The sequence below is a fragment of the Oncorhynchus gorbuscha genome, linkage group LG06 (assembly GCF_021184085.1).
Source record: "Oncorhynchus gorbuscha isolate QuinsamMale2020 ecotype Even-year linkage group LG06, OgorEven_v1.0, whole genome shotgun sequence".
NCBI lineage: Eukaryota > Metazoa > Chordata > Actinopteri > Salmoniformes > Salmonidae > Oncorhynchus > Oncorhynchus gorbuscha.
In genome coordinates, this window is record NC_060178.1 from 74,109,766 (window position 1) to 74,122,494 (window position 12,729).

Sequence of the window (12,729 nt, forward strand, 5' to 3'; positions counted from 1 at the left end):
ACATACCATATTGTAGAGTAGGATGATGACCACGACTCTGGACACTGCTATTACATGCTTGGCTAAGCGACTTTCCTGGAACATCCAATTACACATCCCTTTAACATCTCACTACGCAGGGCCATTGTTTATCAACATTAATGTCATAAGCCTTGAAAGCTCTGCTAGGCCCTCTCAAAATGTCTTTCAAAATAATCTGTCACAAAGCCAAGTGTCTTAAAACCCTTATTAGCCGCTTGGGTTTATGTAAGAACATCAACTTTCCAAGTGGCCATGTCAAGCTGAAAGCATTCGCCTTAGATGCACAATGAATGCTTCTACGGTGGGTGTCATCAATCTTTTCCTAGCCTTTCCTGCCTTTGTGCTAACCTCATGTTTTATATATTGTCAATCCAGTGAAGCCACCACTGTTTGTAGCAAGTCTCTCAATTGTCGTTGTGGCTTTAGCACCCACAATCAACTACTCTGTTAACTGGAAACGCCATGCCATTTTCCTTTCATGTGGACAGCAGTGATTCTTGTGGTGTTTTGTGTAGACCTGCGTAGTCCGTTTTGACTTGTTTTGAAATCCACTTGATTACCTCATTCACATTCATCAAGGATTGAGATTTGATGAAGGGCTGGCCTTTGGTGTAAATGACAACTACTTGACTGAGATCAGTGGACCAGCTGCCAGCAAACACTGCTTGGCTTTATTTACGCTTCTTTTGTGACTTTCAGCAATTGTTTTTTGTGTTATTTTTTTTAGCTGATTAGTGAACACAAGTAATTGCTCCACTGAAACAAGAACAGCCCAGTCTTATGATATTGGTTAATGTGTAGGAATGATTTCAGATTAAAGGTCTGGCCAACAGACCCCTTGATTTTATCGAGGTCTTGAATTGAAGCGTCCTCTAGCACACTACTCCTTATTTCTAGGCTCTGGATTGCCTACTATCCAGCCTTAAGTTGCTATCTTACCTGGCTAAGGTTCACCCTGGTGCTTCAGTGCTGCTGGTTATAGACTTCTATGACTGGCCTACCTGGCTGATCCTAAACTAGGCTAGTGGAAAACAGGCCAGCGGGCCCCAGCCATTCACCACTGGGGCTGATCAAAGTCTAGAGAGAGGCACTTTGACATTGAACAATGTCTTTGCTTTTCTTTGCTGTGGTCCCAGTTGTTCTTGCCTTTTAATTCATCCTTTTTTTAATCTTACGTGTTCTAGATGGAAATGTAATCAATTCTCTAGGTTTTCAACTAATGGAGTTAACATCATACTAAAGTGGGCACGTAGACACTGCAGGGCTCATTTGGCATATAGGGTGGTTATGTTGGCAGCTCTACCATCCTTTTGTCTGTCGATTCTGCACTGTAGCTTCACTCTGGAATCTCGGGAGGAGGAACATTATTAAGCTACTGATTGTTCTGACTCCGCTCAAAGTCTCCTGCAACTGAGCAAATGTAATACTTAAGCTAACTCTCCTCTTCAGAGCTCCGGTGTCAGACTAGAGACCTCCATTCCTCTGGGATCCCATCTATCCATCCACTCATCCTATTAGTGCACCAGTGTCTTGGGACACGTGGAAAATTACTTTGTGCAGAGATTGTTAAAGTGGAGTGGCCTATAGTTCCATAATGTCTTTTTATTGCGGTATCCGCTCTCATCGGCATGCATAATATGCATTTTGTCATGTGTCCCATGGTTTCTGCTATTGCACTTATCTGCTTAAATATTTGTAGTCGCTCATTGAGTGCTATTGTTATTGGCATGGATAGTGTTACTACGGTATGACACTATTGCGGCTGGGTTTTGTAGGAAGGAACAATGCTCATGACTTGTTTCTGTCAGAAGGAATGATTGATTAGAACCAATGCATTCCTAGTTCTGACTTTTTATTACACTAGGAGTGCACAAGATTTTCATTTATTTACGAAGTAGGCTATTGATTCTTTGTCATGTTCTTTCAGGATCCTCATTACTCAACTGTACATAATACCTTCCTTAGCTAGGCTTTGGTCATAAGGATCAGGGCCTGAGGTAATCATTGGTGGATGCATCGCTCCCAGGTACTTCGTATTCCACTGAATTCAACTGTGAGGAGTGCTTTCCAAATACTCAACATTTCACTGAGTACTACCTGGTGATTCAGAGTCCAGAGTCCAGAAGGTGGTTTTGAGATCTAACTTATTAACTCTATTTCACACTGGAAATGGTAATTTTACATTTTTCCAAACATTTTAAGTGCATTCCTAGTAATGATATTTGGGTTTGCCAGTATTGTTGATTGGTCATATGAAGGTTTCTCTTCTTGGTTACTCAATCCAAATGATTGTTAGGCCTATTTATTTGGTGGTCTCTGTTTGGCATGCTTGCATGCATATTTTTCTGGAGCTCTCGCTAGCCAAACAAATTCCATGTGCGTAGCATCACGTCAGGTAAAAAAAAATAAAAAGATGCCTTATAGCCCTAAACCTTTCGGTACCGATCTGAATTGAAGAGTGGACCTGCTGTGTAACATTGCCCTTTAGCACTGCTTTGCTTTGGGGTGTGTTAAGGCAGTAGCTCATTTTGTTTTCACTGCATTAAAGGGAACAGCGCTCCATTCACACACAGGGCCTGGTCCTCAGGGCACTGAGCCTAATGTATCTTTTGACCTCACCCCTACCCCATGCCCATTTTTTTAGAAGCCATTTAAAGATGAGTTTGGCACACTCACAGCTCACATCATCTCTGCTATCATCCAAATGCTAAATAATCCTCCACATATGACACTTTAATGCTGTATGTCTCTATGCTGATCCCCGGAGTAGTGGACCTTGTTTTGGAGGCTCCAGGGGACTGAGTTCCCCTTGTGGCTGAGGCTTGCTGACCTACACAAAGACTGTCTGTTAGTGGGCCAGAGGGCTGAGATGGCGAGAGCAGAGCCTAGGATGGATGTTGTTGTTTTTGTCTTGGACTTCATCATGGAAAGATTTAAGTGTGTGTTATTATGGGAAAGGTTCAAGCCAGAGGTTCTTTTGCTTTCTTTGAATCATCGGCAATTCACAACATTTATTTAATTTGGGAACTGCGTATGCCTGATCCCTAAGGGATTTCTTTCATGGCCTTTGCATTTGAAACATTAGCAGATCAGTTTATTAGGGCATGTAGGCTACTTGTAGCTCGGGGCTAAATGCATCTACTCATGCAATCTCACATGCTAAGCCTAAATGTCCTGTTGATGTCAGAGCTGTGCCGATAGCTGGTACACGCACATCATCGCCAGCCGTCTTTGCAGGGTTGTCATTTGTTGGTTTATTTTTTTATTTGGCAGATGCAATATAGATTGAGGCCAGAATTAAATTCATAGCGCAGCACGCTGGACAGCTAACATTGCACCTTTCCCCCGACTTTCGCAGAGATCACATTCACGGTAAAGGCCGTCATGTCGGCTCCATCAGAAATTAGAGCAGAACTAACGTGGATCGGATCAAACCAAGCCTTTATCTAGATTCTGCATTGCTGTGTAGCCAATGCCCCTAAAGCCACACTGGAGCAAAGTATAATAGAGAATAGCATCATGACTTATCTATACAAAAAGAGATTGTCAGTGACCTCGCAGTGTTCAGAGAAATTATAATTGGATGAGTACTGCCCCTGTCTTAATATAGCATAATGAGAGGTTTTTAATTCATTAAAGTGTATTCCGCAGAAGAGCTTGGCAAGTGTTCTATTAAGCCTCGACCAAGGTTGATAATTGGTGCAATCACCCCTCTGTGGCCTCCTCATAGATCAAATAAAGGGGGGTGTCTGCCTGAGGACATCCCTGTGACAGAGTAAAAGATCTGTCACCAGGACCTGCTTTAGTACAGAAATGCGCCTATTTATTTCGCCAAGGATAACCTGAATTCGGTACTCTCACACCTTGAGTTACACCACTCTTTCTATCTATAGTAAGTATTGTCATGACATTACAGTACAGACACTCCAGCAGGTGCCCTTCTCCATAGTCAAATTACACTGTAGTTGTCTTAATGAGCATGTGTAAAAGAACAGCACATTTCAAGATGAATTTAGATTAAAGTAGAAAGAAAAGAGCCTGATCTGTAGGAGAGACAGGGCAGTGTTGGTACCTGCCACCAGATGCTAGTCTCTGTGGTGGCAGTGTGGGCCAAGGCTGTCCTCGTGGAGGTGCCTCTATCTTGGTCATGAGCAACAGCAGCATCCCCAGGGGGCTATATTAAAACCACTCTAACTGATAGCTCTGGAAACAAAGGGAGGACAGGACTAATAGCTATGTACTCCCCTCCTTCACATGTATGAAGTCTGTCCATCTGACTGGGTCCTTCGGTTTCTCGTTTGGCCTCGCTAACAAGGGTCATTGACAGTATGACTCGTGGGGTAGTTTGATCAGTTGGTGGTACTACTGACTGTGACCGCTGGTATTATTACATGGATGCGTTGATGAGATGTTTGTCATGTATCCAAATCGGCACTAAAGCTATGAAATTTGGTATGTGTACAGTCATTTACGGCCAGAGGATTTGATTCTGACCTACATTACAGCACATCTGATATAACCAAGCACATTGGAGACCATGTTTTATGCCACTATTCACACAGGGAGGTATTCTGAAATCTTTGCGCTGAACTCATTAAATTAGAGATTCATTTATGTAAAAGTCCCACTTGTGCACGATTATCTCAGCTCTGAATTGGACCTACAATCCTGTCTAAAGGTTTATTGTTCTCCAGCTTTTCTTGAAATCCTCAACAATAGGAGTGCTTTCCTTGTCTGTCACATGTGGTGAGAGACTTGTGTGTTAGTGTGAGAGAGGAAGCCTGCTGTGGTGCAGCTCATTTCCATGGAGCTGCTCCCGCTCTTACCTCTCCTGCTTTTCCCTCTCCTCTCTGCATGTCCTCTTCTCCTTCTATCTGACCAGCTTAAGCCTGTCTACATATTCGTAATCACATCACGTTCACCGTAGAGGAGTTAAGTCTGCACTGCCTTTTCCAGAAGTGTGTGCATGTGCACGTGTGTGCGAGCGAGACGCCCAGGGAACATTCACCAGGCTGGGGAGAATAAACCCCATCGATGTTGCTAAGGCAACCCACTGTGTGCAGAACAGTTGTGATTCAAGCATTGAGTTGATAAGCAAGCAAGCCACCATCCACCCCTTCCCCAACTCTCACGCTACTGCACACTTGCCCCCGTTTGAGAGGTGCCGATAGTGGAACCTGGGGAGTTGGGGGTAGTGAGCTGCTTAAACAGACTGGGGTCCTGTGAGACAGAAACACAGCCCTCTCAGAGCAAACATCACCTTTCTCCTTCCCTCCCTTCCTGTGAGGAAGAGAAGGGAGGAGGGAAATCTGCATTCTGCATACGGCAGCAGAATACTGTATTAGGGAGAGGCTAGTATATCAGCAAGCATGGTTTGTCAGCAGAGCACACTGTCTCATAAGTATACTCCAGTCTATCGGGATAAAGAACACTGTCTAGTTGGCATACAGTGCCAACAGGATCCACATACTGGCATAATGAGGGTTGTGGTTATTTTTGAGCAACTGCATTTTTTTTTAACACCTTGTTATTGCAAAAAATGTTCTGTTTTGATGCACTGTGAGAACACTGTTTCATCTCAGCAATACATGGTACTACAGAACCAAAGGTGTAGCACTTCAGTAACACCTTATCTGATTGTAACGTGACCCAGTCTTGAAGAGCAATGAACTCTGAGCTGATCTATAATTCAGGAGTACTCAGTGTGACGAGGAAGTGTAAGCTAATCACAGCTTACTGTAACTTTCTCTCTCTCTCTCTCCACACTGGCACATCTGCCTAAACTGCTTTACAGATTGACTATTTTCTAACCATGAATATTAAGTTGCAGATGTGAAAAGTAAAACAAATCACAAGACCGGCATGTGCTGTTTTTGTTGCCCTCCTGCCTGGCACCATGGAGCGTGCCACTGGATGATGGAGGCTTTTCCATTTCAAAGAAGAGTATGTATTCCTGCCACCACATGCTCAGTGTTTCCCCTATATGCATCGCAGCTGCTAAATTGTGGATGCCACTGTAAAAATAAAGAATTTTTAAAAAACAATGTCAAATTATAGACTGGTTGGTTGTTTGGCAACAAAACCGACACGTGGGCAACTGGGGCAAAACAGACTGGGTTGGCTTAGATTGTTGACATGTAAACTGTATGTAGTTTCCAAATGTTTATTGAAAATCAGCGGTTAAAGCAAGGCGGTTCGGTAAAATAAATAGTGGGGTATGGCGTAGAGGTCGACCGATTAATCGGAATGGCCGATTTTTCAAGTTTTCATAACAATCGGAAATCGGTATTTTTGGACACCGATTTGGCCCCCCAATTTTTTTTTTAAAGAAAATAATATATATATCACCTTTTATTTAACTAGGCAAGTCTGTTAAGAACACATTATTATTTTCAACGACGGCCTAGGAACGGTGGGTTAACTTCCTTGTTCAGGGGCAGAACGACAGATTTTTACCTTGTCAGCTCGGGGATTCAATCTTGCAACCTTACCGTGACTAGTTCAACTCTCTAACCACCTGCCTTACATTGCACTCCACGAGGAGTCTGCCTGTTAAGCTAGCATTAAACCTATCTTGTAAACAACAATCATAATCACTAGTTAACTACACATGGTAGATGATATTACTAGTTTATCTAGCGTGTCCTGCTTTGCATATAATCCATGCGTGCAACAAAGTCAGGGTATATGCAGCAGTTTGGGCCGCCTGGCTCGTTGCGAACTCTGAAGACTATTTCTTCCTAACAAAGATAGCCAACTTCTCCAAACAGGGGATGATTTAACAAAAGCCCATTTGTGAAAAAAGCACAATCGTTGAACGACTGTACCTAACCATAAACGTCAATGCCTTTCTTAAAATAAATACAGAGGTGTATATATTTTTAAACCTGCACATTTAGCTAAAAGAAATCCACGTTAAGCAGGCAATATTAACCAGGTGAAATTTTGTCACTTCTCTTACGTTAATTGCACGCAGAGTCAGGGTATGTGCAACAGTTTGGGCCGCCTGGCTCGTTGCGAACTAATTTGCCAGAATTTTACGTAACTATGACATAACATTGAAGGTTGTGCAATGTAACAGGACTATTTAGACTTACGGATGCCACCCATTAGATAAAATACAGAACTGTTCCGTATTTCACTGAAGGACGAAATGTTTTGTTTTTAAGATGATAGTTTCTGGATTCAACCATATTAATGACCTAAGGCTCGTATTTCTGTGTATTACTATGTTATAATGAAGTCTATGATTTGATAGAGCAGTCTTACTGAGCGATGGTAGGCACCAGCAGGCTCGTAAGAATTAATTCAAACAGCAATTTAGTGCGTTTTGCCAGCACCTCTTCGCAATGCTGTTTATGACTTCAAGCCTATCAACTCCCGAGATTAGGCTGGCGGAACCGATGTGAAATGGCTAGCTAGTTAGCGGGGTGCGTGCTAATAGCATTTAAAACGTCATGAGCTCTGAGACTTGGAGTAGTTCTTCCCCTTGCTCTGCAAGGGCCTCGGCTTTTGTGGAGCCATGGGTAACGCTGCTTCGAGGGTGGCTGTTGTCGACGTGTTCCTGGTTCGAGCCCAGGTAGGAGCGAGGAGAGGGAAGGACGCTATACTGTTACACTGGCAATACTAAAGTGCCTCTAAGAACACCCAATAGTCAAAGGTTAATGAAATACAAATGGTATAGAGGGAAATAGTCCTATAATTCCTATAATAACTACAACCTAAAACTTCTTACCTGGGAATATTGAAAGAACCAACAGCTTTCATATGTTCTCATGTTCTGAGCAAGGAACTTAAACGTTAGCTTTCTTACATGGCATATATTGCACTTTTACTTCTCCAACACTTTGTTTTTGCATTATTTAAACCAAATTGAACATGTTTCATTATTTGTTTGAGGCTAAATTGATTTTATTGATGTATTATATTAAGTTAAAATAAGTGTTCATTCAGTATTGTTGTAATTGTCATTATTACAAATACATTTAAAAGAATTGGCCGATTTTTAATCGGTATCTGCTTTTTTTTGGTCCTCCAATTATTGGTATCTGTGTTAAAATCATAATCTGTCGACCTCTAGTATGCCGTACCGGTAAAACATGAGCCTATCACAAGAACTGCAGGCTATTACACCACTATTTACCATCACTGAATGTTGAGGCATGAAAGATGAGCGAATGGACTTAAACGGGTGGTAGGCCTATAGCTTACGCTCCAAAATGCGATGTGGTTCGACGAGAACACTGACATTTTGCCAAGGCAGAGATGAGTGGCTGACACTGAGACGCGCGGACAGCAGTGGAGGAATTAATTCTATCGCCAAAATTGTAACCGATGTCTCTTTCCATTCCCCACTGTTTGGTGTCTGGAAATGTGTTGCGAGTGGATCAACGTGCATGAGTAGTCTAGTGAAGGAGCCCTTTGAAGTGATTTTGACAGTCATATAAAAACATGACTGGTTGTGTTTATGCCACAGCATATATACAGTTAACCTCTTGCTCCTACCTGGCACGCAGGCGTCCCATCTAGAGCTCTGGAAATGCAAATGCACTACGCTAAATGCTAATAGTATTAGTTAAAACTCAAACGTTCATTAAAATACACATGCAGGGTATTGAATTAAAGCTACACTCGTTGTGAATCCAGGCAACAAGTCAGATTTTTAAAATGCTTTTCGGCGAAAGCATGAGAAGCTATTATCTGACAGCATGTAACACCCCAAAACACCCGCAGGGGACGTAAACAAAATAATTAGCATAGTCGGTGCTACACAAACTGCACAAATAAAATATAAAACATTCATTACCTTTGACCATCTTCTTTGTTGGCACTCCTAGATGTCCCATAATCACTATTGGGTCTTTTTTTCCGATTTAAATCGGTCCATATATAGCCTAGATATCGATTTTATTTTTATTTTTTATTTTACCTTTATTTAACCAGGCAAGTCAGTTAAGAACATATTCTCATTTTCAATGACAGCCTAGGAACAGTGGGTTAACTGCCTGTTCAGGGGCAGAACGACAGATTTGTACCTTGTCAGCTCGGGGGTTTGAACTCGCAACCTTCCAGTTACTAGTCCAACGCTCTAAGCACTAGGCTACGCTGCCGCCCTATGAAGACTGTGATAAACAAAAAAAATAGCGTCTAATAACGTAACGTCATTTTTTTTCAATTAAAAAAGTCGACGATAGACTTTCACAAAACACTTCGAAATACTTTTGTAATGCAACTTTAGGTATTAGTAAAGGTTAATAAGCGATCAAATTAATCACGAGACGAAGTGTTTTCTATAGGGGTCTGTCTTGAAATACTGTCCGTGTATTTCTCAACCAAAATATCCGGTCGGAGACCTGAAGAAAAAGCCTGTCTCTTGTTCGTTTGACCAAGAAACAAAGAATTGGCAAATGACAAGACTGTTGACATCGTGTGGAAGCTGTAGGTACTGCAACCTCAGCCCTATTTAATGTCGTTCGCCCATAACAATGGGTTGAAGCGGTGGATGGATATATTTTTCCACTTTCAGTGATCAGATTTTCCTGCACTTTGCGATGAAACGCACGTTCTGTTATAGTCACAGCTGTGATTTAACCAGTTTTATAAACGCCTGAGTGTTTTCTATCCACACATACTAATCATATGCATATACTATATTCCTGGCCTGAGTAACAGGGCGCTGAAATGTTGCGTGATTTTTAACAGAATGTTCGAAAAAGTAGGGGGTAGGAGTAACAGGTTAACTATTTTTTTTTTAACCACTCCACAAATGTATTGTTAACAAACTATAGTTTTGGCAAGTCGGTTAGGACATCTACATTGTGCATGACGCAAGAGAATTTTCCCAACAATTGTTTACAGACAGATTATTTCACTTATAATTCACTGTATCACAAATCCAGTGGGTCAGAAGTTGACTGTGCTTTTTAAACAGCTTGGAAAACTCCAGATAATTGTGATTTTAAAAGTTTCTGATAGACTAAATTACGTCAATTGGAGGTGTACCTGTGGATGTATTTGTATTTCAAGGCCTACCTTCAAACTCAGTGCCTCTTTGCTTGACATCATAGGAAAATCAAAAGAAATTAGCCAAGACCTCAGAATTTTTCTTTTGTAGATCACAAGTCTGGTTCATCCTTGGGAGCAATTTCCAAATGCCTGAAGGTACCACATTCATCTGTACAAACAACAGTTCGCAAGGATAAACACCATACCACGCAGCCATCATACCGCAATGGAAGGAGATGCTTTCTGTCTCCTAGAGATGAATGTACTTTGGTGAGAGAAGTGCAAATCAATCCCAGAACAACGGCAAAGGACCTTGTGGAAGATGCTGGAGGAAACGGGTACAAATGTATCTATATCCTCAGTAAAACAAGTCCTATATCGACAACCTGAATGGCCGCTCAGCATGGAAGAAGCCACTGCTCCAAACCACCATAAAAAAGCCAGACTATAGTTTGCAACTGCACATGGGGACAAAGATTGTACTTTTCGGAGAAATGTCCTCTTGTCTGATGAAACAAAAATAGAATTGTTTGGCCATAATGACCATTGTTATGTTTGGAGGAAAATGGAGGCTTGCAAGCCGAAGAAACACCATTCCAACCATGAAGCACGGGGGTGGCTGTATCATGTTGTGGGGGTGCTTTGCTGCAGGAGGGACTGGTGCACTTCACAAAATAGATGGCATCATGAGGTTGGAAAAGTATGTGGATTTATTGAAGCTAAAGTCAGGAAGTTAAATCTTGGTCGCAAATGGGTCTTCCAAGTGTACAATGACCCCAAGCATACTTACAATGTTGTGGCAAAATTGCTTAAGGACAAGAAAGTGAAGGTATTGGAGTGGCCATCACAAAGCCCTGACCTCAATCCCATAGAAAATTTGTGGGCAGAACTGAAAAAGCGTGTGTGAGCATGGATGCTTACAAACCTGACTCGGTTACACCTGCTCTGTCAGGAGGAATGGGCCAAAATTCATCCAACTTATTGTGGGAAGCTTGTGGAAGGCTACCCAAAACGCTTGACCCAAGTTAAACAATTTAATGGCAATGCTACCAAATACTAATTGAGCATCTGACCCAATGGGAATGTGATGAAAGAAATAAGCTGAAATAAATCATTCTCTCTACTATTATTCTGACATTTCACATTCTTAAAATAAAGTGGTGATCCTAACTGACCTAAGATTAGGAAAAAATGTCAGGAACTGTGAAACTGAGTTTTTAAATGTATTTTGCTAAGGTGTATTTAAACTTCTGACTTCAACTGTATTTTTAAATGTATCCTTTATTTAACTAGGCAAATCGGGTTAAGAATAAGTTCGTATTTACTATTACTGCTTATACCGGCGAAAGCAGGATGATGCTGGGCCAATTTTGCACCTTACAGCCGGTTGTGACAGCCTGGATTCGAACCAGGGTGTCTGTAGTGACGCCTGTAGCACTAAGATTTGCCACTCGGGAGCCCCAATAAAGGTAATACATTTTAAAAGTTAAATAACAAATCTTTGACTAGAGATTCTTTTGAATTAATAGAGATTCTAAATATAAGTCCAGGACTAGGCACCTGCCCGGAGCGGTGGTTTGACAAGGGCGGTATTTTTCGAACTCAACTGACCAAGACGCACCTCCAACACCACACATTATTCCTTCCATAAACAACATCTTCTCTCACTCAGTGACATGAAGGCTATTTAAGTGAGTGCTGATGCTGCCCCATGATAAGCAATGCCCACTTTGCCAAAGGCAGTGCTGCAAAATATTTATTTTCCATGCCCAGCGTTCCTCTCCAGGGTTCTGATGGAGAAACGCAGCATTGCGGCTCTCCACCAATGCGCCATCAAATTAATTTAACATAAATTAGATCTATGTAGCCTGCAGTAGAAAGAGTAGTAGCCTATGGGGTTTTCTGTAGTCTTAGAATGGAGCCCAAATGTATTGCAATGTCATGAGACGGACACTTTTTAAATCATTAACTTATTAATGAGGAGAGAGTGCAGGAACAAAAAGAGTGCGGTCAACAAGAATTGCAAGTGGGCAGACATCAGCTATGGAGCGGCTGAGGCATAATCAGAGGTGGACAGCAAATGGTGCTGAAAGTAATTTCATTTATTTTTTTGACTGAACTAACATCAAAAGGGCTTAGTTGGAGCCCATTTATTCCAATCTAAGAAATAAACATTTTTTTAAGCCCTTCAAAGTTTCTTTTAACCGTATAGAAGCAGAAAGGGGGCATTAACCAGACACTGTATGTCTCTCAGTTCACCATGTAACAAGTCACTGCCTCCCTCTTCACAAGTTCTGTGCCAGGAACACCAGCCTATTGACAGTTTCAGACTTCAAAGTTGCCCTCTGGCTTGTGACCACATTGCCCCCATTGCTAAATGCTTTCTGAGGGCTTGTGGCATAAGTATTTCTTTGTCAGACAACTCACTTGTGGGAAGTTGGATGCGTGAACTCGCCACCACTTCAAAGGATCAGCCTCACTGTCTGCTGCCATCATCAGAGTGTAGCTGTCCAGCTCTTGCTCTGTGGCTGATCTCTGGGTTCTTAAGGTAGGTGCACTACTGGTTTTCTTTTAAAGATGCTCCCAAGGCTCTTCTTGGACTTCTTTGCTGATTGTGGAGCAGTGGCAGCTTCTTTCTCACTCTCGTCCTCTTCAAGAGAGAAGTCTCCCACGGCTGTGTTCCCTACCAGGAGGGCTTCTGTC

General features: G+C 42.0%; 1 protein-coding gene across 9 annotated transcripts in view; it reads left to right on the forward strand.

The window, feature by feature from the left end:
• The window catches only part of LOC124038310 (girdin-like), a 93,080-nt gene that overhangs the window by 11,828 nt on the left and 68,523 nt on the right, over window positions 1–12,729 (forward strand). The gene's annotated exons all lie outside the window — the stretch shown is intronic.